Raw genomic sequence first — 26936 nt, forward strand, 5'->3', positions numbered from 1 at the left:
GAAGCACTAAGAAACATGTGCCCAATGATACAGTAATCATGAAGACAAAGAAGAATGAAATGACTCACTGGTCAATAACTGTAAATACACTAACGCAAGGTAGAAAGAACATCTAGAAGCTTGCTTATAAGAGGTATATATTCAACGTTTAGGACGACGGCTTATGTCAATCGACCCAGCTACCCCAAAATACAAGACCAGGATCCTGAAGTGAAAAGACCATGAAGAGGTTGTTTTTTCCTTACAAAATAAAGGAGTACATTGGCCTGAGACCAAGGATGCTATTGCGAGAGATGAAGACAAAGTACGAAGAGAGACTAACAAGCAGACATGTGCAAAGAACATATTTCTCAAAATTAGGAGGAACAAGAACAATTACAGATGCCAAGTATTGGACAATTAAAAGTGTATAAAGTTGGATAGAGAGAGCAAGTCTCTAAAGGCGCAACTGCACCCAGTATAATTGAATCAAATAGTATTAAATACACTGTCGAAATGGACACATATGTGGTCTGAACAAGAGCTCGAAAACAAAGGCTATTCATTAGAGCCTCAAGTTAAGCGAATGGTGTGCCTACTCTCCATTGAATGTTCTGAAACAGTGCAGACTGGCACGGTCAGTCTTCAAACAGAGGACACTGGCATACACCAATTGGGAAAACAAGGGAAAAGCTGAAATATCTCCAAGCACCTGGGTTTCGTTTCTATGTACGTGCTGCTAGCGAGTGGAATGCCCAAGGATGGATTTGGGTTGCCCACCAATCAAAAAAGCCTGCCATGCACTTTTGCATAGAATGTTGCAAGTATTGTTCTGCAGCCATATTCTTTGCTGTAATCAGTGTGCTATGTATGTAGAAGTAGCTCACAGACAAGGGACCGCACATGAGAGAATAATACTCCTGTATTCTATATGTAGACATGTTCCCCTAATTCAAACCCACCACTCAATAGGTTTTAGTAATGTGCCACGTAGGATGAAATCATAGATGACGCATCTAGCATTATTTAAACTAAGAATAATCAGGGAGAAAGTGTGATCCTGCATGAATCAATTTGGTTAATGGCGATTAACACTGCTTACCTCATTGAGATAAAAGCAGTATTTTACCATCTTTTTTGAGTCTGTCCGTTTATTTGCTTTGAGACATTTTATTGGTAATTCCATCTAGCACAACGTTGCTTCAATGTGCTAGAGCACAACTTCACTGGGGTTTAGTTGCATTTTTGTCCAACTATTAGGGGCCTTTGTGCCGTAGATCAATAATTGTTTCTGCAGGTCTTACAAAATAGCCAATTTGCATATGCGGCCATCATACACGCAATTTTACCACATGCAAATTGGAGAATACGGCATACTTTTTCTTCTGCTTTATCCTAGTTCTAATTATAATTCACTGAAATACAGAGGGTACTACCTCTTTCCCAACCCCACATTGATCAGAATTATGGCACTAACAGGATCAAAATCATCACCCTACGAAGAAGGAAAGGCTGAGTTGCCCCTGAGGATGCAAACCTATGAGATGTGGGACCCACACTGATCTCTGCAGGAGGGACTTTGACCTGATGAGACCAGCTATATTACCATCAATGTTCTAGTCCCCTTCCTAGCTCTTTCTTGCTATGGCCTGGTCACATCCTCTGCATCGGTGTGCTTCCCAAATCTTCAAGCTTTTTGCCACTTCTTAATCGTGCTCTCTCTCTCTCTCACTTGCAGTCTCTGTCTTTTAATTGCAAAAGTTAGCTTGTATCATAAATCACTCTTTTAAAGAATTTGTATCAAGTATTTATTGGATTATCCCATAATGCCAATACACTTTCACCTTCAGTCAGACTTCAAGAATTGCAGTCGTCACTAGCCAATGGCGGTACAAAATGGTGTGTCGTGGGCATGTGGAGAACTGAGCGGGTGAGAGACTATATGACTGGCTAGTACCTTGTCATTTGAAAATGGTTTACACCAATCAAAGACCTCAATAACAGACGGACCACCTTTCAGTGCTTCTGGAAGATTGAAGCAGGTCAAGCAATAGTCACCTCATTTACATATAGTGATCCAATACTAATGTCGCAAGCAGATACAAATCGCGAATCTTGAAATCCATCAGTAACGGAGAAGAAAATGTATCTTTGGTGGGTCGTTAATCCGTGTACAAGTTCTGGAAAACTGTCCCATATGTAAAGAAGTCTTTCTTTTCTGTCTCATACTTTGAATTTCTACCTTTCGATCTTCTCTCTCTTTAGACTCTTTACTCTTTTTCACCATTCTCTCCATTCTTAGAGCGGTCTTTCAAGTTATACCATCAATTTTGTTCCGTGAAGCTATCTTTTTCGTTCACCCCTCAACTCACTAACTTTTGCTTTAACTTACTAATCACTTTTTAGTCTGCACTTTCAGCTTCGATCTCACTTTGTAGTTCTCACCTCTCTTTACTTCTCTCTTTCTTTCTAATTCACAGATTAACACTCGATTATCATTCTGTTCTAGCCATCACGTACACCCCTTTAATTCTATCTTATCCTTGCCTTTAACTTACTAATCACTTGCTAGTCCTCACTTTCAGCTTCCATCTCACTTTGTAGTTCTCACCTCTCCCTGTACTTGTCTCTTTCTAGTTCACTTTTTAGCTCTCACTTACCAACAAGTTTTAGGAAATGCTTTCAGGCCCCCTAGAAAGAAGTCCCACACACATTACCCGGGGTCTTCCAGGCTGCCCGCATTAACACAGCAGCGAGTGTATCTGGCATTTCCAGCTCTCCCTACTAAAACCAACGCACCCGCCTCATTCAGGTTCGCCAAAGCCCCCGGAGACCATGAAAAAAAGCAGTGCGTGCACCATAAACCCCTTAACTCACCATTGCTCACTTTACCTTACCATTCACTAGTAGCGCGCAGCATAAACCCCTTAACTCACCATTGCTCGCTTTACCTTATCATTCACTAGTAGCGCGCACCATAAACCCCTTAACTCACCATTGCTCGCTTTACCTTATCATTCACTAGTAGCACGCACCATAAACCCCTTAACTCACCATTGCTCACTTTACCTTACCATTCACTAGTAGCGCGCACCATAAACCCCTTAACTCACCATTGCTCACTTTACCTTACCATTCACTAGTAGCATGCACCATAAACCCCTTAACTCACCATCGCTCGCTTTACCTTATCATTCACTAGTGGCGTGCACCGTAAACCCCTTAACTCACTATCACTCGCTTTACCTCACCATTCACATTTTAGTTCCTACTTTCCCTTTTCCATGCTTCCTTTGCCTCTCAGGCATTAGCTTTCTATTTTTCATCTTGCAACACAGACATACATTAACTCTGTGCCTTACCTTCTAGGTCTTATGTTCACTTTTTAGCCTTCACTTCCATGCTTTCTCACTTTTCGTCTGTCACTCTCATGCTGTCTCACTTTTCATCTGTCACTCTCCTGCTTTCTAACTTTTGATTTGTCACTCTCATGCTTTCTCACTTTTCATCCGTCACCCTCATGCTTTCGCACTTTTCATCTGTCACTCTCAATGCCAAATTTAAGTCCTCACTTTCATTCACAATCTCACTTCCAATTTCACTTTTTAGCTCACATTTTCCTTCCCTAAAATACAAGGGGAGTACCTCCAAGCAAATACAGTATGGTGTAATTTGTAAAAGAACGAGGAACATGGCAGACAATGACCGCAAGACTAACACAATCCCCCCATCCCCCAATCAACACTTGATGGGATGTACAGACCACTTCGCAGATGGGATCATGGATTCTCCCCAAGGACATTTTCATTTTAAAAAAGTAGGGGCAGATAGAGCATTTTAAAGCCAGTAATACTGCTACTTTGAGCCAGTGATAATTGGCAAACATGCGAAGAAGTTACTACAGATCACTTCGTGGGGGTGGGGTGGGATGCCATACGCATTCCAGGGCAATTTCGGACCAACTGGTAGATAATTGTGGCTTTTAGAGCTCTTTGTGCCTGTAACAGTGCCCACAAGTTGAGGCGTTTAAAGACCACTGGAGAGGTGGGTGTGGGGACCACTTTTCTTTATGGAAATTGATGACAGTTTGGCCAGATTCCATCAATGCCAGTATGCACAACAGGATAAGAACCCATTATTCCCTCTTGAGACTGATGGGCTGCATTTAATTTGTATTCTGTCCAGTCAACACAGCAGGGACAGTTTGCATTATTCGCAGTTAACACAGTAAATCCAGGTTCAATTGAGCCCGGCACATGCAGCAGCCCATACTCCATTAATCCCTATTAAACACTGCAGGGCCACTTTCCATCATGCGCAGTTAGCACAGCAGGACCAGAGTCCATTGCGCCCAGTTAGCACACCAGGGACAGACTGCATTAGTCCCAGTTAACACACTGTGTCCAGGTTCCATTGATCCCAGCACATGCAGCAGGCCATACTACATTAATCCCTATTAACACAGCAGGGCCACGTTCATTCATGTCCAGTTAGCACAGCAGGGCCAGATTCCATTATGCCCACTTAGCACAGCAGGGACAGACTGCACTATTCCCAGTTAACCCAGTAAGGCCACGTTTAATTGATCCCAGCACATGCAGCAGACCATACTCCATTAATCCCCATTAACACAGCAGAGCCACGTTCCACCATGCCCAGTTAACACAGCAGGGCCACGTTCCATCATGCCCAGTTAACACAGCAGGGCCACGTTCCATCATGCCCAGTTAACACAGCAGGACTAGAGTCTATTATGCCCAGTTAGCACAGCAGTTCCATGGCTGGCTGCTGAAAAAGTCCCTCACATGAAAAAGCGGAGCACCCTCTAAAAACTGTATGGCTTCCCCAAATGGCAGGATGGCAAAGGCTGACTGGCAGGAGAGGGGGTCCCCAACCGTAGCCTAAATGCAGACGTGTCTCGTTCACAGTCACAAGGGCCACTTGTCATATATCCTGGCAGGTGAGATGCGGTTGAGATGTCCTACGAGAAATGTGGGTGAGACATCCCTTGCAGAATGACTGTGGACGAGCTCACTTGGAGAGTGTTTCAAGAGACATCCTGGCAGACAGGCGTTTATGAGATGGTGAGACGAGACATTTATAATAAGAAGGATGATCATAGGTTTTCTTTAAACAAAGATTATGAAATTATTGCAGCCAAAAAGTCAGCGCAATGGAAGTAAATGCACCAATAGGAAGACTATACGCGAAATTAAGCCATAACGCCAACTAACGCCCCATGACGGCGCAGTAGCACGCGGCAAGTGTTTATGTGAACATGCACACAGAACAACTCGCGGTATCTTTTAAACATAAAACGCAACAAGAGCCCTGGCAAGTTATGTTGTGTGTGATATCTGCCCCGCAGTACAGCCCTTCCTGCAATGACTGGCCCGCCATATCCTGTGACTTTAGTTCCATAAAGGTAACATAAAAGGGGGGCACTGCAAATCCCAGCATGCAATGGGAGGCTGGCTGAAAAATCCAGACTGGGTAGAGGTAACCTGGCTCACGTGCGAAAAGCAAGCAGTGCGCGGATGACTAGCAGACTGTTTAGCTGTCAATTCAACGTGCAACTGAAAACAGGCAATGTAACGCGTGTGGATAGCATGCGACAGTCCTGAAATTACATTAAATGTTATGTTATGTTAAAGGTACTTATAATGTAACATTGCCATTACCGACATTGTCCGCAAACCTTGGACATACCACTACTCAATCAACTTCACCGCCACACTCGATCTCCTCACCCCCAAAACTATCAGTATGATACCCCCCTACCTACTAGAAGCAAAAAGGATATCACTGCTGAAAAACTTATCCCGCTCCTCCTCCCCTCTATTAATGGCCTGCAGAATAACACTGAACCAGACACCATAGTGGACACCTTTAACTCTGCCACGACCAAAGTAATAGACACCATTGCCGATACTAAACGCGCAAAAGTAATTAGGAAGCGCACTTGAATGCCTGGTTCACCCCCCAACTTAATGAACTAAGAAAACAGAAAAGAAAGTTACAAGCTATCTGGCGCAACTCGCCTACCGACAACAATAAAGCCAAATTAGCCCAACTATCCAAACACTATAAGAAAGAAATTATCAACACAAAAAAAAAAACTTATTTGATGACAGAATCACAAAGGCCCAATCAAACACGAAGGAACTGTTCTCCATCCTCCGTGAAATGGAATCCCCCATACAACCAGCTGACACTGTCCCAAAGGACAAGATATGGTGTACTAATATACAGAATGCCTTATCAAATAAAATCTCCTCCCTCCAACTCAAAATAACAACAAAAAGAAAAAAAGACTCTCTGCCTATCGCTGACCAACCATTACCACCGCCCACTGAGTACAATACTATTTCACCATTTAGCTTCAAAACGATCTCAATCATCGAAACTGAAAAGGTCATTCTCTCCCTGAAACCCTCCAATTGCAAGTGTGACAGTTGCCCAGCACAAATAATAAAGGATGCGGCCAGAGACTTAGCCCCTTTCATCTCAAAGCTTATCAACTCCTCCTTCAAATCAAACACTGTACCTACCAACTTGAAAGCATCTTGGGTCCTCCCCTTACTGAAAAAAACAAACTCTTGACCCGTCAATACCCACCAACTATAGACCCATCACTACTGTACCTTTCCTACTCCAAATTATTGACAGAGTAGCCTACTTACAAATTCAAGACTACCTAGAAACGAATCATCTGCTAGGCTCACGACAATCAGGATTCCGCCCGCTCCATGGCACCGAAACAGCCCTGCTAGACCTTAAGACTAAAACTGAGGAGTTAAAGGACAATGGCAAAACCGTCCTGTTACTACTGATGGACTTGTCAGCAGCCTTTGACCTGGTGGACCATGCAGTCTTATGTAGCCACCCAAGACTCACTGCCAACTTTACAGGAGAAGCCATAGCTTGGGTTCAATCCTTTTTAGCCAACCGGACTATGAGAGTTTTCTCTACCTCCTCTTGCACCAATCCTATCCAAATAACATGTGGAGTCCACAGGGATCCTGCGTATCACCCACTATGTGTAACATCTTCACCAAGCCACTATTTGACAAGTTGGACAGACTGGGTGTCACCTACACTAATTATGCAGATGACACCCAGATCCTCATACCCCTTTCGGGCAACTATGAAGAGGACCTGGCCCTGGTGAATAAAATATACATCCTCATTCAGGCATGGATGGCGACCCACGGCCCCTGCCTGAACGACGATAAAACCGAGATCCTACTCCTCACATCTGACTCTAACTTAAAAAAACTAACCCCAAACTACATATCTTTCAACATTGACAATATCATTAAGGTTATGCCTGAGGTAAAAACTCTAGGATATTACCTGGATTCTTCTCTTAACCTAAAAAAGCAAGTCAGCTCCCTCTCCTCCACTACCGCCTACACCTGTAAACTAATCCAAGCCGCCAGACCGTTCCTGTCCAATGCCAGTTGCATCACCTTGGCTAATGCTCTTATGTCTAGACTAGACTACTGCAACGCCCTGTACTCAGGAGCCAACAAGTATGTTACTGACAAACTCCAAAGATTCCAAAACAACGCTCTAAGAGCAACTTTGAACATCCCTCATAGGGAGCACATCTCTAAATTCAGGAAAGAGGACCATTGGCTAAAAATAAAGGACAGAATCCTCCTCAAAACTATATCTCTCACTTCTAAATGTCTCAACACCAGGAAATTCACCTCCCGACCTCTAAGATCTGCCAATACCTTCCTGCTCAACATCCCCAGATTTAAACTCACCACGGCTGGAGGAACCAGTTTCCCAGTTCAAGCTGCTCAAGCATGGAACACACTCCCTATTGACCTTAGACGCCCCTTCCCGTAAGCTAGATTCAGAATCAATGCTCTCAAATGGCTTCGCTCCAACGACCTATAACCTCTTCACTCTTTGACAACCTTTGTCAAAGCACCTGAAAGCACTACTGTGACTTACTTATCTTCCTACTCATAGCTGTAACCATAGGCTCTCACTAACTTACATATTGCTAGTCTGACTTTTATCCGGTATACCCCCCTCCATGCTCCATGAATAGCAAATGTCTACTCCACCTCACTCACTGTATCCACATTGTATCAAATGACTGTTCTGTTTCATGTATTGTACTTCACATTGTAACTACATGTATGTACTAAATTGTGACAGGCACTGTAACTAAGCTTTGAGAATTCCTGTACTGCTACGCCCAGCTGCCCAAGGGCTTGGTGTGCATTATCCAATCAATAAACAAACAAACAAACTTATATAACGCACCGTCACCTACGAAATTGGTCCCCAGGCGCTCTGACGGGTAGGGTTAGTCGGGAGGAGGGGAGCAGGAGAGTGGGAGAAGTGAAGTGCTGTTGGCAGATTCAGCTCGGTATACACCGAGTGCTGTGCTTTGGTGCTAGTATCGGATCGGGCGAGACCTCGAGTGCTGTAGGTGATGTTTATGTGTTGTTGATGCGGTGTGGTAAGGTGCGTGCAGATTGCTGCGAGAGAGATGGTTGTGTGGCTTTGTGTGGTTTAGGCATGCAGAAGGATGAGGGTTGGGTTAGTGTGGTCTGTGTCCTGATTCAGGTACTTCTGATTCTGTTAGAGTTGTATCTCTGTGGGTTGGGTTGATGCTGGATCCTCATGGGCCGCCTCGCTTTGTTGGTGCTGCGCTGATGAAAGAGTAAATAGGGCAGGGTCAGCTGCCGTCCCTAAAATGTGGCATCTGGCGATCTGTGAAATGGTGTATTCGATTAACAAAGGACTTGCAATAATGTAGACAGAAACCCTCATATACACACAGTGACCTGATAATAAAATTGAGCTATGTAAAGAAATGCAAACCAAGGACACTCTTCACCCAAGGCTTACAAGATGAGTAAGGGAAATGTCCAATTACATTTGCAAATCTTTAAGAACTGCAACTCAGGGAGCAGCTGACCCATTAATCCCCATTCTATATAAAGACACTAGAGAAGGAAGTCAGAATTTCGCAGCGAGCCGTCTACTCAGAGAACAACATCTGTTTCTCTACACACAGCTCCTACACGGTGGATGTGTAGTCTACTCTTCAGAGAACAACATCTGCTTCTCTACACGCAGCTCCTACTCGGTGGATGTGTAGTCTACTCTTCAGATAACATCTGCTTCTCTACACACAGCTCCTAATCGGTGGATGTATAATCTACTCTTCAGAGAACATTTACTTCTCTACACACATCTACTCAGTGGATATGTAGTCTACTCTTCAGATAACATCTGCTTCTCTACACACAGCTCCTACTCGGTGGATGTGTAGTCTACTCTTCAGATAACATCTGCTTCTCTACACACAGCTCCTACTCGGTGGATGTATAGTCTACTCTTCAGAAAACAGCATTTACTTCTCTACAGCACATCTCCATGTAATGCTTGGGAGGGAGATCCGAGCCCTTAAGCAGACCGGGTAAGCCGGGAAATCCCAGTCCCAATAAACGGAAGAGTCAAAGTAAATGACAAAGTCCTGTTTTATTATCAATCATGTAAAACAGGGACAGCCATAAATCACAAGACTTGGAGCTCTCAACTCTTTCAATCTAGGTAACAGATTATAAAACGCCAACTGAGTCATCATCGGCATGGTATGACAAGCTTAGCTACAAAAAAAACCCTATGAGGGAAGGGGATTGGTTATGGGAATATTCTACATTATGCTATATGTAGGGGTTAGTGTACTTATTGGTTATGCCACAGCCAAAGGCCCCACCTGGTACCACCTCTAAATTGATCATGTTGACTACATGTAATTTCTTTAGCTCGCGATTGGCTGGTGCATTAATTATGAGATATCGTGAATTGAGGCTAGGGATTGGTTAGCGTGGACTTCACCAACCTTGATTATTTGGCGGACCATCAACACATGAGTAACTGTACGGGCAGGGGGAGAGACATTGAGAGGACACTTTCCAAATTAAAAAACTTACCATCTCTAATTCTATAGGCCATGAGCCAGGGCCTCTAGCTTTGAACTTAACCTTGTCTCGCATCGTAGCTCTGAGAACTTCTAAGGAGTTGCTGGCAGGTGTATTACTGTATTTTGCCTTAATGAAAAGACACAGTCCTGAACTCTAGGTTACGTGCGGCAAAACCATGAGTTGGATCATTATGCTCGCCTTTTACTGGGACATCCTGCTTAGTGGATGTGTAGTCTACTCTTCAGAGAACCACATTTACTTCACTACACACATCTCCTGCTCGGTGGGTGAGTAATCTACTCTTCAGACGGCATTTACATTTCTACACCAGATCTCCTACTCAGTGGCAGGGTAGTCTACTCTTCAGAGAACAACAGCACATCTCCTACTCAGTGGATGGGTAGTCTACTCTTCAGAGAACAAAATTCACTTCTCTACTTGGTGGATGGGTCAAGGAAAATCACACATTAGTTCTATAAAAGCGAAGACTTCTTGATAAGAGAGAATGACAGCTTCATCTTCTATTAGAAAAAGGTATATGAAATATCACCAATGCATTCACAAATCCTCCCAACAAATGAAGCAAACACAAAACAGCCTTCACAAAATGTCAACTGGCTTTCTTTTGGGGTTGGTAAAGTGCAGAGTGAACACAAGAATTAAAAACACCACAATGAGCTCTCTGTTGAAAGACTTTGCACAGATTTTTTGACAGGCTGCATCTCTTTCAAATTTACACCACTCTAATTCCGTCAAATATATCAACTAACGTATCAACTATAACACAGCAGTGCCGTCACATTTATTACAGCTATATGTCGACACTGTTTTGGCCTTTAAAAAGATGATTCAGCAATCAATTAATTGACATGAGCAGCCTTCATCAGAACAAATACACTAGCATTTGCTGTGTATAATTAGTACTTTCTCCAACAGCTCTCTTCTTTTTGGTGAAAGCTATGCTTCTGTTCTCCTGCCTGAAAACAAAAGGATTATACAGATGCAATACCATTGCCAGTGCAAGTGGAGAATGACAACATGGGATCGCTAATGTCACCATGTGATGCCACAAGCCATATTCCATGTCTGGTTTTGGAAAAGGCGCTCAGCTGGGAATCGGCAGGGCTCATGTCAGAATAGAGCAGCTACCTTCCCTATTACGCCCTTCCTACTCTCTAGGCTCTGAAAGTCTGCAAACAGCCAGGTCCTAGAGACAGTGAAGCTGGAAGAGCTAGGGACACTCTTCAAGGAGTGTGGGCTTTGATCTGTGGCTTCTCTGAGAGCAATGGCTGCCAGGGAGGATTTGAGGCTGCAAAGAAGGTAAGGTGATGGCTGTAGCATTGCTCGAACACGCCATGGCTGAATATGGGTTCTCCTGGGAGTAAAGCTGCATAACCAATCCTTGTTCACTCCTCTGTACCTGGGCCACAGTTGAATTGATATTTTATTTATATCGCGCTCATACACAAGTGTTTCGGAACGTGACATGGCAAGGGAGGGGAACAGGGGAGAACAAAAACAATCTTACTAGGCCCCGTGACATTGAGAACGCGCAAGTGCATGAGAGAGGAGTTACAGTCTCCTATTAAAAGAGGGCATCAGGGAAATCGTCTATCCCAAAGGAGTTTTGGGTACACGCTCCAGAGTTGGGTAGGTGGAGGCATTCAGTGGTAGAGCCGCTGCATTCTCATGAAAATTCTGGAAATGCCAGATTTCAAGGGACCCGTCTGATCTAAGTTTTTGGTTGAAGGAGACTTTGTTGGGTAGAGAAGTACACTAACTGTTGGAGTTGGCATGTGACCGAAACCCGTTTGCAGATGGCTGAGTAAGTAGTTCTCCGGTGAGCGCAGTGACAGTCCATTACATATGAAGTGGGCTATGCAGTAGCCAGAGGCCCAGGAAGGAGAATGCAACACCAAACCAACCTGACATTGGAAGAGAATCAAATTAAATCCACCAGGTTCACCTATTCAACCAAATCACCTCCAAACTCACATTATTGCAAGTTTTTGACAGGTGGCCATTCCAACCAGCAAATTACGCCGTTTGTGGCAGGGGGCGTGGCTTTACCACACCCATCAGAAGCGGTACCAAGATGCGCATGACCCGGGACCTGCACTGAATGCCTGCTGATCCTGCACCCGTAGTCCACATGACCCCTACAGGCCCAAAGCCTTCCAGCGAGCGACAGTATTCAGTGGTGGACCACGGGTACTGGGGCCTCCGAGGGGGCCAAAACACTTTCCTATTAGGCCACCATCAACTGCATCAGAAAACCACCATCTGCTATCCCAACACCGAATGCAGGGGCGTGTGGAAGGGAACATATTTGCAGCTAGCGATTCCACCGAGGAGGAGGCGACCGCTCTACAGGCAGTCTTAAATATTGGCCGTTCTCACCTATGCCCACCCTTGCATGCCTGCAAAAGCTCTCATGTCCCTCGGCACTGCCCCCGCGCTTGCCAACAGTACCATTTCATTGGCAGGCACCAGAAGGAAGGGGCGTGGACGCAGCATGGCTCCAGTCCGCTAGGAAGGCCCCGCAATGCCACTCCTGCTCTCCCAGGAATCCCTGGCCCCACTCGGCCAATCTGGCCATCCCTGGGCCTGCGGTGCTAGCCGCCAAGATAACAGCACACAACAATTACGACCACACACAGGTCTGCCACTTATATAGATGTCCCCAAAGCTTGGCCAGACCAGACCAATACAATTATGAGGTTCGGCTTTGCTTTTAAAATTTTGTACATGTCTGGCCAGCATACACCTCCAATATTGGTTGACCAGACGTCCCGGTTTAGCCGGGACTGTCCCGGTAGTAGGTGCTCTGTCCCACTTTCTCAAGATTATGTTGCCACTGGAAACTGCAGTGGTCCTGGTTTTTTGTAGTGGGTCTTCATGGCTGGCAGGTAGGGGTGCACAATCTCGCACAGAAGAAATGCTGCATTTTACAGCTTCAGTTAGGGTAAGTTTACCCCTTCGCCTACAAACGCTACTGAAGTGTTGTGCGTTGACAGCCACTTTCAAGAGTTAGTCCTACTTTTATGTTAGTTGTCCGGTCCCAGTTTTTTACTTTTTAAATCTGGTCACTCTACTCCAATATGTTGCAATGGGGGTCTAGATTTCCTTGTCGATAAGTACTGCACCCCATTACACAACGCGGGCTATACCTTGGCAGGAATAACAAGTGAGATTCTTCTCTGGGACTGGAGGAAATTCGGCAAAAAGGTGAATTGTGCAGTTTTTGGTACATAGTTCGAATCCCAGGTGAAAAGCAAGTTAGACCTGTGCTACCAAATGCAATTGCCATCCCTTTTTAACATTTATTAATTTATTTTTTTAAAGGAACCAAGTTTACTCAATTAAACGGCTTTCTAAAAAGGGTAATTTGATTAAATGATTGAATTTTGTAAAAAGAACAATTTGCTACAGAAAATGGCAAGCGTTAAAAAAACAAACCAATGTGCCTTAAAACATATGACATTTTCAACAAAAAATAAAACACGGACATAAATTGGTTTAACACTCGATTTTCTTGTCTTTTAGGGGACACAATACTACCTCCCAGTCCCATTTATAGAAAAACACTGGACATAGTTTACTTATAGTCATGTATACAGCCAAGCCACCTTCAACAGATTTACATGTCTGCTTAGTTAACTTATAGTCATGTATACAGCCATGCCACTTAGGACAGTTTTACATGATTACTTTATTTTGATGGACTGGGCTGAGGACATGGAACCCAGCATTGCAGATCTATCCAACTTTGCAAGCATCACCCGGGCTGTACTCAGCACAGGATAAATTCCTAGGGGGTCAAGTGTGCCAAAAAAAGTAGTCAAACTAAGCTCCCTTCTACCCCAACCCCCTCTTCCCCCCGCCCGCCTTCCAACCTTCCGGCTCCACACCAATCTCGTGCCCACCTCTACCCCATCCCAATGCAAACCGTACATCTGGGTCCTGCCTCTCCTTCGCGCCCCCTCCTCCATAAACTGTGTTTACATTTGTGATATCAACACTGAAAGAAACAGCTAAGGAATAGGACTGCCATTACTTTCAATCACTGTCCCACACTTCATGCAGCTGTATGCACCCTGCCCATTCCAATCACCCACAATTCACACCTCTTAAGGGACAGGCCCCACCCATTACCTACACACACAGCTGTGCCCGCAGCATTTTCACATGACTCGGGCTTAATTGCACGGGCTATGTGATGGCTCGGGAATGGGCGTTATGTCCCCTGCAGTGTATTAAAATAAAACAAAGCACAAGAGCGCCCTTTGCTCAACAATATGCGACACTAGAGTGTTCCCAGCAGCACCCAGGCGAGAATCCTCAGTGGGGGGTTGGAGGAGGGGGACAAAAGGTGCCCTTCTCTGCAGTCAAAGGAGGGTGCTCGAAGTGACGAAATGTACAGCAACAATGAGGGACTTTCCTGAAAAGTAGAGGAACGTCGTACCCTTCAGTTCCCACCCACGTCAACCTCTGGGAAACGCTTTATATGGATCCATGCTAAAGTATTAGTATAGTAATGTTAATAGAGGAAGGCAGAGCCAAGCTGTTTTTCCACGCCATTACCCCACAAAGCAAACTTTTATTTTATTGATAAAAATCACAGGGAAAGCAATGCATTTTCGGCACAAAAATGCTTACAGACAGTGCCATTGATAACAGAGGGGAAGACATGGGTCCTTTACAATGTGGCAAAAGAAGGTGACTTGAAGTCCAGATGTTGCAGTGGAAGGTGGAAACAAACCAGGGATGACGACAGGACAGAATGACATGGGAATGGGTTGGTGGAAAAAGTTTTGAATTAAGGCTCTAAAAGTGATGTTGGATTGTCCATGAAGGGTAGGGAGAGAGGAAAACAGGTTGGTGCAGTAGCGTACAGCGCTAAGAAACAGGTTCTTCAGAAACAAGGAGAGCTTTGAGGTTGAATTTAAATAGTGGTAGAGTTGGAGATGTGCAGAGAGGGAGAGGAAGAGCATTCCAGAGTAGGGGAGTGAGGAGAGAGAGATGAAACAGGAGGGAGCACAGGGGGCTCGAGTGGTGGCAAGGAGGTGAGCCAAGGAGGATTGTAACGAGTGAGGATGACAGTAGAGAGTGATGAAAAGATACGTAGGGGGGGGGGCATGTCCATGGATAGTTCTGAAGATGATGAGAAGAGGTTTATACTAAGCCCTTTGTTTCGTAGAAAGCCAGCCAATCTGGCAACGGGCAGAGGTAAAGCAAGAAACGCTGAAAAGTGTGAGGTCTTTGTCCAGAGATGAAAAATCATGGTTGGGAAGGCCCGAGGAGACTGCCACAGTAGTCAGATTTAGAAAGGACTAAGGAGGAGATTAGCGGTTTACCAGTATTAAAAGGAAGATCACAACAGATTTTTCTGATATTGAGGAGGTTGAGACTGGTTGCAGTGGCAGATTTGAAGATGAAAAGTGAGAAGTTGTGTGATAGGTCGAAGATGACTCCACAGTAATGAGCAGAAGCAGAGTAAAGGTGGTCAGGAGACAAGAAGAAGAGGGGGAGAGGAGGAGATAGTCTGTTTGGCTGGCAAGTAGAGAACCTCAGTCTTAGCGGAGTTGAGCATGAGTGAGTGAGACACCATCCAATACGTATTTATTTATTTTTGCTTTCATTTACAGCACACATACGCCATAGGTATCTAGGTTCTTTTTTTCATTGTGGAAGGGCAGGTTATTTATAACGCGCTTTTTTATGGGGCCAGTAATGGTACCTCTGTTTGCTCAGTGCGGTCTTGCCAGGGCCATTTTAAGCACTTTTGGGGCCCTGGGCACAGACATCTCTGGGGCCCCCTCCACCAAACCAAAGGAATTAAGTGATCAAAAATATCTACCGCGCTCACCCCCTGCCACAATCACAACCCATAGGTTAATATGCTGCCTCACAGCATTAAAAATAAGGATGTTTACTCTCCTTCAGTCCCCTTACCCTCTTAATTCTTGCTCTAATCAGAATGATAAACAAGTACCATTTGAAGGCCAACATTATCAGTCTAGGAAGAGGTTACTTCTGGTCTAGCATAGATACAGGTGGCTTTGTTTATCAATATCATCCAGGAAGGTATGCAGCCTGTAGTATTGATCCAGGACTGTATGTAAAAGGTAACTGTAACCCAGAATAGACAGATAACTCACATGTTCTGCCTCACAGAATGCAAACGTGCTCAAGCATGGATAGAGGAGAGCAAATGGTAGGAAGGAAAAAGCTACACATATGATAGCATGGATAGTGGATGCAGATTAGAAGCTACCAGGAAGGTGCCTGTATCCAGACAGAATGAGATTATAAGTGGGACATGGTTTTCAAATAGTGTTGCCATTAGAGATCAAAAGACTAAAATACCTGTGGTGTGCAATATATCAATGCTCACTATTATAGTGGAAGTAACACTATAGCCAGTGAAACCATGAAAGAGCCTGCTTTGAAGATCATACCCTGATAAGAAAATCTCTTTGAAGGACCGCCAATTTTGAAAGGTCTAGGGATAGGCAATTTCGAGAGGCTATGCAATACAAGATTAAATTAGATGCCCAGCATTACACACACTGGTTAAGGGGTGAATCTGGGAATGGTGCCAACCCAGCAATTTCTGCATTTGAACACTTTCATTACCAGTTCTTAACATGAACTAAACTAATCTAATTTTATAAAACTGACTTGGAAAGTACACCAATCACATTACCAAACATGACCATTTTAAAAACAAAATATTATAGAATAGTTTAACACAGAATGATTCTAGTTTCATTCCCTCAATCATCAAAAGAAGTATACAAGTACCAGCATACCAATCAGTATGATTTAACAGATTTAATCTGGGTTGGTTTTCTTGTGAAAATTGCCATTTATAAACGTGCAGAAAAACCACAGATTTAAAAAAAAAAAATGCAAAGCGTTTTTTTGTGTCTAAGGAGCAGACTTTAAAATATGCTTGCCCGAGTCCTTCGGTCTACCACCACTTCCACTCAAATGGCCTACATAAGAAGAAAGATCATGTAATGGGCTAAATGATGCCACCAGCATGCGAGAAGGCAAACCCCACAAGACAGTACAGTAATATACAACATATTAGATAATTTGACCAGGATCACTGTATTGTCTGCTGGCAAAGCCAGGATACAATCATGAATGCTTTGATTCCAAATTTGGATACTTATTCATCTCTGGGACTAACAGTTCATGCTCACCGTTGGAGGTGATTACCTAGGTTTTACAACACTCCATCTGAACAAACCAATTTCTAGACCTTCACCATAAGGATGACATGTTTGTTTTTATAGCAACCCCTATCTGGTGCAGATTGGTGATAATAGCAACTGTTGTGCTGCAAGACCATGTACATATGCAGGCAGGTTTATAAACTTCAGACACAGGAAAGGCTCAGCCAACCTTACAGGAATGTGCTATTCTAATCTTGCATAGGAACACACATGTCTGCAATGAGTGCTTAACACACTGAGCTAACATCTGAACCATTGTGGCACTCAATTTACCAATATGCATTTCAAAATTGGCCATTGCACATGATCAACATAATGCCCAATATACCACAATGAACACAGAAAGAATTACGTGATGAATTGATCGAGGCAGAATGTACTTGCCAAAATAGACAGGCAATAGGTTTAGAGCCCCAGCACCGTCCCATAAAAATCCTGATGTGTGCGATTTAAGTCTGGTGAACAAAGGAATCTTACTTCTTTCGATCAGGCACCCTTTTGGGGCCCCCTCCAAGGTGGGGGCCCTGGGCAAGTGCCCCTTTTGCCCTCCCATAAAAACGTCCCTGGGTCTTGCTTCCATGACCTGTGCGTTGCCACAGAGCAATCTTCCCGTCCTGGACTCCCCAATATTTGATGGCAAAGAGCCAGTTTCATATTTTTGACAACAGCTTGTTGAATAAAGAGTGAAAGGAGAAAAAGAACGGCGTGTTGTCAGCAAAAACTTGTCAGGAGAAGCGGTAAGAGAAGATCAGGGTGACCAGAGCTGAAGGATAGAGCGAAGAGAATTGGATCAAGCGTCTATGGGGCAAGGTATGAAACGAGGGCCGAACCTTTGACGTCAAAGATAGATAATGTAGTGAGAAGGTCAGAATGGTCACCAGTATCAAAGGCAGCAGAGAGGTCGGGAAGAATCAGACTAGCGGAGAGGTTTGATGCCGAGCAGAAGGGATGAAGCTGCTGACATGGAGGAGAGCGGTCTCTGTAGAATTAGGCAGAGGTAGGAAGCCAGATTGAAGAGGGTCCCGGAGGTTGTGAGTTTCAAGGAACTCAGTGAGTCGGTTTAATACTACTTGCTTTAGACTAAACTCATGCGTTCTGCTCTGGGAGCCATAAATCCCTCCCTGCCCCTCTTCTTGCTTGGAGATTGATCTTGGTGCCAGAAGTAATGGCCGGTTTTTACTGGATTGAAGTGGGTATAAAGGAAGCAAGAGGAGACGTTGCCGCAGCTTTGGACCAGAGCAGACCTATGTACGTATGTATGCATGCATGTACGGGTTTTATAAAGAACAAACCTAGCTCAGAAGCAGCCAAGTGCTGATCAGAGGAGGAGTAACCGGGGAATCACAATTAGGGTACAGGGATAGCCATGGAGCTGGGATGGGTAGTGCAAACAGGGGAGGGGTTGAGTGGGGCGCTGGTGGGGGGAAAGTATGGTTGAGTGGTGCACTCAGTGATTGACGAGAGGTTCTTTGAAGAGTAGGGTCTCCGGGTCCTTCCTTAAGTGGAGAATGAATAGACCTGTGTACAGACACAAGGATGTGCAGCCTGCGCTTCACCACTAAAGACCCACAGCACAAGCACTGAAACCGAGACAAGAACCGGAAAAGTCCTAGATATTTTTTAGCTGACATCTGCTACCCCAACCACAATCTGGGAACTTGCTGGTCTCCCTAGACAGCCTGCCCTTCGCCCCCACCCCAGTAGACAGAATTGAGGTGGTTATCCCAATCTATGTTTTGACATTGGCATTTTCATAGAAGTATGCCGTAGCAGAAATGAATTGTCCAGGTAGGCTCTCCCCTCCACTCACCAGGCTGGCAAGTCCTCGCTCGGCCCCCTGCCCATCATGACATTAGAGAGCGGTAACCCCGTCCCCCTGGCATATCTACGAGATAGAGGTACAGTAAGCCAGGACAAGAAGAACCCCTTCCTTAGGAATGAGAGTGGACAACGCCCCCATCCCTGGAGACACAGGGGGCTAGGTTCAGCACCCTGGACAGCCGCCTCCCCTGACCAGCCAAGAGGTTGGTCAGGTCCTTGCGGTTTCACAGTACTTCTCGACTCCTGTGCTTTTAACTGTGAGGGCCTTTTCCAGCTGAGCTTTAGTCCATGCAACGGTTTCCCATTGTTTTAATTGCACATATATTCTCCTATTAAAGTGTTCTTGTATATACAAATAACGAGTCGCCACTTGCTCATTCATTCACTACTGTATAGAAGAAGCAAAGTGCAACCTGTAGCTTGTGGCCATGCAGCACTTATTTCAGAGGACCCACCCTGCTGTTCAGCCCGACGGCCATGTTTGAAAGAGGTTCGCTCAGTAATCAACATCAGCGGGAGCAGTGTTCCTCTACTTTTACGACAATATTCACCATTCTATATAGAGGATTTGTCCATTCAGGTCCCAGTGCAAGTGTGAAGTTGTAATAGGAGCCTAATTAGTTACTAGTCACTTAGGCTATTGCAATGCCTAGCCACAACACTTGTCACATGTTGCACTCTACTTACACCTACCCTCTCCCCTGCCGAGACCACAGTTCCACTTAATTCGGTACCCCTCTACCACAGGGCTCGCTTGCATTCCACGGGGGAAAAAGGGGGGTAGCTCACAGCACTCCGGACCAAGGGATCACCAAGGCAGAGTTGCCAATTGGTTGCCTGCTTTTCGCCACTCTCTCCCTTCGTAGCAACCTACTAACTCCACCTAGGCTGTCATCAGTGGTCACTCCTGCCATCACGGTCCATGTCCTATCAGTGTCTACTCTCCATCTTTCCTAATAAATCCACCCTTTACCTGTACCTTTATTGTCCGCTGCGCCCCACACAAATAGCCTTTCCAGTCCCTCCTGTCACTTCTCTCCCTGACTCGTTCTCCATGATGTTTCTCTGGTTTCACTCAATTGTTTCCTCCTTGCCCATTGGCATCTGGCCCGATTTACTTTTCCGTCACTAGCTCTTCTTCCAGTGTCTTTAACCACCCCCTTTCCTATTCTTCATGGCTCCCGATCGTCCGTCTCCTTCTCTGTAACCGTTCTCATCCTGGTGGCTTTCTCCATGGAGGTATTGTTGTAATGTGCTTTTCCCCTTGGGTCTGAGCTGTGGAATACTTGGGTGCAGAGTGCTGGGTGAGTGTTATCCTTTGAGTGTTCTGTGAACGGCAGTTGGAAGTGAGCTGCCCGGGAGAGGGGGTGTGTAAAGACCGGAGGGGGGGGTCTGCACTTCCGCTCTCTATATTGTAGAGGGGAGGCACAGAGACCCCTGCCAAGATTCTCTATTATTGGTATCGTGGTCAAGCAGTCAAGGCCTAGCTTCTCGGGAGGTGATGCGAGCTGGTTCTTAAGTACAGTGTAGTCCCCGAGCACCCACGAAGGAATGCCCACACACTGTATCGGTTAAAACACAGTCTTTATATAATTAATATTTAAGGTCATATACACAATCACGATAACTTACTTTGTACTCCGAAAATGAACAATGGTAAATATGTACAATTCTAAAGTGGTACCACTAACGTTATTAGATCTTATTCAAGTGCATACGGTCAGAATGACACACATATCAAAATAAAGAGGAAACCAGCAGTAGAGAGAGGAAGGAAAGCAAGATGGTTGAGCAATAGGCAGAATTCTGGTCCCTCTACCTAGACACAGTTCTGTGTGGAGATCCCCCCCACCTGGGCAACCTGTAGAAGAAAGATACAAGCCCAGTCCATATATTGTTCACACTAGACTTTCGATAGTTCTGCCACCCCAAAGTACCTGGCATTGTAGCGTTCCTATTTGGGGAAATCGACAACCCTTCTCGAGTGTCCTCCCTTTCAGGCAGGAGTCACGGGTCGTCGAACGTCTGACGGAGAACAGGTCGAGCTACGACGGTGAAGTGGCCGCGTCATTCCTAGCGGTGCTTATTGACGGGGAAGCGTAAACGTCCTGCAAGGAAGGGGCGTGCGGGGCACCTCGGTGTCGATAGTTCTGGACCGCAAAAAGTTGAAGAACTGTGGCCCAGCAAGGTCGTCGAGTTTTGGCATCTCTGTGGTCTTTGGGTGGCGGGAAACCCACCAATGGATGTTCCTTGGTGCGTCGAGGTTCAGACCTTCTCCAGCAGGATACGGCGGCGACGATGCGGACGAGAGCATCCTTGTATCAATGAAGTTCTTAGCCAACAGGAGCACGGGGCTCCATTCGGCGACGGCGGTCATCGACAGCGGTGGACAACAGTCCGGGCGCTTCTCCTTGGAGTTCCGCAGCAGTCCCCGTATTGGGTCGGCAGCCTGTCAAAGGTCTGTCTACCAGGGAGCTTAGGCAAAGATCAGCTGTGCACGATGGTCCCTCATAGCTCGGGAAGAGGGCGCCTTACCAGGTCCTCTCTGGGTCAGTTCCTGAAGCACAGCAGCTTTCAGATTGCAAAGGAGAGCAACAGCAATTCTTCTCATCCAGCAGGGCTCAAGGTTAAGCTTCACTCCAGTTACTCATCGTAGTGGACCTCAGCTTCTGAACACGATTCCTAGCAGTGAGAGGTCCCCAGATATACTGTTGATCTCCCATTCATTCCTCTGGGTCATACTCAAGCATCCAATCACGACTACGGGCATTCATGCAGGCAGGCAGCCAATCCGGCACAAGAGGTATTCAGGCCATTCACTTCTCTCCAGACTCTCACAACAAGTTATGTATATTGGGACAAGTACTGAGCCATTCAACACTCCAAGCTGCATTCATACCGGTTTCGGGCAGAGCTGTCTCAACCATTGTGTCAACCACCAGATACTAGACAGCCACAACATAGAATGTATATTCGTCACACACTCCATTCAACCAGGTCCCACCCACAGGTGTACCCACAACATACGGTCATTGAGAAGGCTCCAGCCAGTCTGGTCGGCACTTCCCCACACTACCATATACGGAACTTCCACCCAACAACCAGTCAGGGGGAAGGGACAGAGGCAGGGCTTCCCGGGACTTCGGGAAGATCAGGGTAACAGTTGATGGAAGGCAAGAAGCCATGGGGGCCATTTTGTCTCCATCAGGAATCTACCGATTCCAATGACAGGGCCTGGGCATCCCAAAATGGAGGATGCTCAGGGCACCAGTCATTTCCAGCCCGTACCTTGCTATGTGGGTCACACACAGGTGCCCAAAAACATACACTAGGGGCACAGGGTTGTACCCCTACCCATTGGTGCCATAAGGGTATCCCACGGGTCTGTTCACCAAACCAAAGGAGAGAGAGCTGCACCGCCAGGAGTCCCACATGAACTCCTGCGCTGAAAACACGACAGAACACACAATAAAAAGCAGTAAAGGACAAGGATACGGAGGCCCTGTCCCTCCGATGCATTTCCAGCATCACAGGGTGCCGGTGGATGTCTCTGTGTCCCTTATCTTAATGTACCTACCCGTAACCTGAACCTGTTAACTTGTAATCAGAACTTGCAGTAAAGAAGTTACTTACCTTACCTGTGACTGAAGACTAATCATTAGAATGAACACCGCCATTTAATACTTCTCTCATTGTTACCACTTTCCCCATTGCCCTCTCTCCCCATTTACTTTTCCATCGCTACCTCTTCTTCCCATCTTTTTTGCATTGCTCTCTTTTACCACCCGTGGTCCTCTTCTTCATTGCTATCGGTTTCCAGTCTCCTTCTATATTACTTCCTCCCCTCCAAGCCACTTTCTTCATTGCTCCTCTCAATCGCTTCTTCCTCTGCCCGTCTTTTTCCTCCCAATTCCCTCTCATCAGGGTCTCCTTCACTAGACGTCTCTTCTCCATCCTGCATTCTAGCCCAGCCTGGTTATGCCTTATTCCATCTCCTCTTCTTTACCCATCCCTCGATCGCTCGCTCCTATCCATTGCTCCCACTCCACCAGTCTCTCCATTGCTTCCTACCCAGTCTGTCTATTTCTTTAACACTCTCCCTCTTGCCCCATTCCTCTTTCTGCCCCTCCCACCTGTTTCCATATGTCCCCTCCTCCATGCCTCTCGATTGGTCCCTCTTTTCTGTGTCTCGTCACTCTTCTGTTCCTTTCTCAAACTCTTCCTCTCTCCATCTCTTAGTAGCTCCCACACACCTGGGTCTTTTTCTTCGCACCCTTTCTCCATCACCTCACTCCCCCACCCCCAGTCCTATTTCCGGTATTGCAGGGATTGGGTTAGATTTAATTAGATCCTAAATCCTAAATCTTAGAAAAGTTATCTCTTGAATTTCCAGATCCAGGGAAGCCCGAGACACTGCGCAATGCAGTGTGACACATGCTCAACTGCGTCTAGCACTCAGACATTCTGAGCTTTAAGCAGGATTAATGATGGATTGCTTCAGGTACAGCAGTGAGTGGGGGATTGGTTGTGGCTATGGCCTGTGGCGTGTCCCTTAAAAAGGTGCAAATGTGGAACGATTGATATGATACGATTGGTTATTTATAACGCGCTTAATACACAGAGGTTTCTAAGCGCAGACCCAGGGATCAAACCTGTGGTGTTCCGTGTCATCTTTCCAAGGCGAGCACATTGGAGAGCTATCCTCCCGAGACGAAATGGAAATGTGGGGGTGTGTGAAGTTGCATCCTGGGTGAAGCAAACACTACCAAGCCGAGGAACAGATCTATTCTCTTTCACTGTATTTCTTTCCGTCTTGATGGTACATTTATGAAGCCCAGGGAAGAATGCACTAGGTGCATCTTGGACTGGATCCTCTCCACCAGTGCTCTCGTTATTATCGTAGCCATTGAACCAGTGCCCTGGTCTAACCATTTGATCATACATTTCACCCTCCCACTCACTAAACTTCATAAAATCTCACCCGTGCCACTGAGCTCCAGACCAGCCCGCAATACACGCAACCTGACGCACAAGTATTTAAAACCATCCCTTCTCACCGCGCCCAGTACCTATGTAATACCCACGAGACATTCAGTACATGCCCTGGCCTCCCAATATGAAGAATGCCTTCTACAGGCCATTGACATGCATGCACCACTCAAACAGAAAAAAATCCCAAACCCCGCAAAGTCAACAGCTCCTGGTTATCCGAAGAGCTAATTCATCGACAGGGGGGAAAAAAGATCCCTTGGGCACCTTTGCAAAAAAACAAAAAAACAAATCTCCCATGACCTGCGAGGCCCTCGCCACGGTGGCCCTTAAATACAAGAAAGCGGTTGTCAAGGCTAAAGGCAATACCTTTAATGACATATTCTCCAATGCCAGTTCCAACAGCAAAGAATTATTTGCAATTCTCCGTGAGTTGGAGACAGCCATCCCTCCGATCGCTGCCACCCGAGCCGACAAAGCTTGGTGCACCACGATTCAGGACGCACTCAGAAAATTGAGTCCCCACTCATTAAAATCACATCTCGTAACTTGATCTCAGTCTCCCATCACATTTCTTCTTCTTGTATCTGTCTTTATTGCTCCTGGTGTCTACATTGCCCTCGCCCCTCTCCTTCCTGCACTCTTTCCATCGTACCACTACCTTCCCTTACTCTTGCTCCATCACTCCCCTTGCTGTCCTTCTCTAGCTCTCCTTCCTGCACTCTTTCCCTCGTACCACTACCTCCCTTACTCTTGCTCCATCACTCCCCTTGCTGTCCTTCTCTAGCTCTCCTTCCTGCACTCTTTCCCTCGTACCACTACCTCCCTTACTCTTGCTCCATCACTCCCCTTGCTGTCCTTCTCTAGCTCTCCTTCCTGCACTCTTTCCCTCGTACCACTACCTCCCTTACTCTTGCTCCATCACTCCCCTTGCTGTCCTTCTCTAGCTCTCCTTCCTACACTCTTTCCATCGTAGCACTACCTTCCCTTACTATTTCTCCATCACCCCCTTGCTCTCCTTCTATAGCTCTCCTTCCTGCACTCTTTCCATCATACCACTACCTTCCCTTACTCTTGCTCCATCACTCCCCTTGCTATCCTTCTCCAGCTCTGCTTCCTGCACTCTTTCCATCACACCACTACCTTCCCTTACTCTTGCTCCATCATTCCCCTTGCTATCCTTCTCTAGCTCTCCTTCCTGCACTCTCGTACCACTCCCTTCCCCCACTCCATCACCCCCTTGCTCTCCTTCTATAGCTCTCCTTCCTGCACTCTTTCCATCATACCACTACCTTCCCTTACTCTTGCTCCATCACTCCCCTTGCTATCCTTCTCTAGCTCTCCTTCCTGCACTCTCTCCATCATACCACTACCTTCCCTTACTCTTTCTCCATCACTCCCCTTGCTATCCTTCTCTAGCTCTCCTTCCTGCACTCTCATACCACTACCTTCCCTTACTCTTTCTCCATCACTCCCCTTGCTATCCTTCTCTAGCTCTCCTTCCTGCACCCTTTCCATCATACCACTACCTTCCCTTACTCTTTCTCCATCACTCCCCTTGCTATCCTTCTCTAGCTCTCCTTCCTGCACTCTTTCCATCATACCACTACCCTTCCCTTACTCGTGCTCCATCAATCCCCTTGCTATCCTTCTCTAGCTCTCCTTCCTGCACTCTTTCCATCATACCACTACCTTCCCTTACTCTTGCTCCATCACTCCCCTTGCTATCCTTCTCTAGCTCTCCTTCCTGCACTCTCATACCACTACCTTCCCTTACACTTTCTCCATCACTCCCCTTGCTATCATTCTCTAGCTCTCCTTCCTGCACACTTTCCATCATACCATTACCTTCCCTTACTCTTGCTCCATCACTCCCCTTGCCATCCTTCTGTAGCTCTCCTTCCTGCACTCTTTCCATCATACCACTACCTTCCCTTACTCTTGCTCCATCACTCCCCTTGCTATCCTTCTCTAGCTCTCCTTCATGCACTCTTTCCATCATACCACTACCCTTCCCTTACTCGTGCTCCATCAATCCCCTTGCTATCCTTCTCTAGCTCTCCTTCCTGCACTCTTTCCATCATACCACTACCTTCCCTTACTCTTGCTCCATCACTCCCCTTGCTATCCTTCTCTAGCTCTCCTTCCTGCACTCTTTCCATCATACCACTACCTTCCCTTACTCTTGCTCCATCACTCCCCTTGCTATCCTTCTCTAGCTCTCCTTCCTGCACTCTTTCCATCATACCACTACCTTCCCTTACTCTTGCTCCATCACTCGCCTTGCTATCCTTCTCTAGCTCTCCTTCCTGCACTCTAGTACCACTACCTTCCCTTACTCTTTCTCCATCCCTCCCCTTCACTTCTAGTCTCTTTCCTCCGCTGTATAATTTGTCTCTCCAATGCCACTTATTCGGAGCCCATTCCGTTCTCTCTGTTCAGGAGCCCTCCCCCCCCCCTCCAATCTGTTTCTCCATGAGTTCCCACTCCTCCCTGCCTCTTTCTCCATGAGCCCCCGTCTCCTTCTCCATGAGCCCCCCGTCTCCTTCTCCATGAGCCCCCCGTCTCCTTCTCCATGAGCCCCCCGTCTCCTTCTCCATGAGCCCCCCCGTCTCTTACTCCATGCGGCCCCCCTTGTCTGTCCATGAGACCCCCCCCGTCTCTTTCTCCATTGTGCAGGGATCTAACCCATGTTGCGGCACGGTCCTTGACCCAAGGCAAGCGCGTTGCCCCAGAGCTCCCCCCACCCCCTGTCTGCTACTTTTCCACGCCCCCCAGCACCCCTGACCCATTCGCCTTCCCCCATTCACTCCCTTAGCGGGGCCCTGTGGGCGGGATGCAGGGCCCTATTGTACAGCTCCCACTCGGACATGCAGTTTGGGCAAAGGGAGGGGGGCGCAGCCAGGGGTTGTTTTCTGCGCGGTGGAGTTTCACCAAAGTG

The 26936-nt window shown here is 46.3% G+C and overlaps 1 protein-coding gene across 3 annotated transcripts in view; it reads right to left on the reverse strand.

Moving 5' to 3' along the window:
- SLC6A9 (solute carrier family 6 member 9) overlaps positions 1-26936 on the reverse strand; it is a 732913-nt gene that overhangs the window by 337492 nt on the left and 368485 nt on the right. The gene's annotated exons all lie outside the window — the stretch shown is intronic.

This window comes from Ambystoma mexicanum, chromosome 1q (assembly GCF_040938575.1).
Source record: "Ambystoma mexicanum isolate Mex_15411 chromosome 1q, UKY_AmexF1_1, whole genome shotgun sequence".
NCBI classification, from domain to species: domain Eukaryota; kingdom Metazoa; phylum Chordata; class Amphibia; order Caudata; family Ambystomatidae; genus Ambystoma; species Ambystoma mexicanum.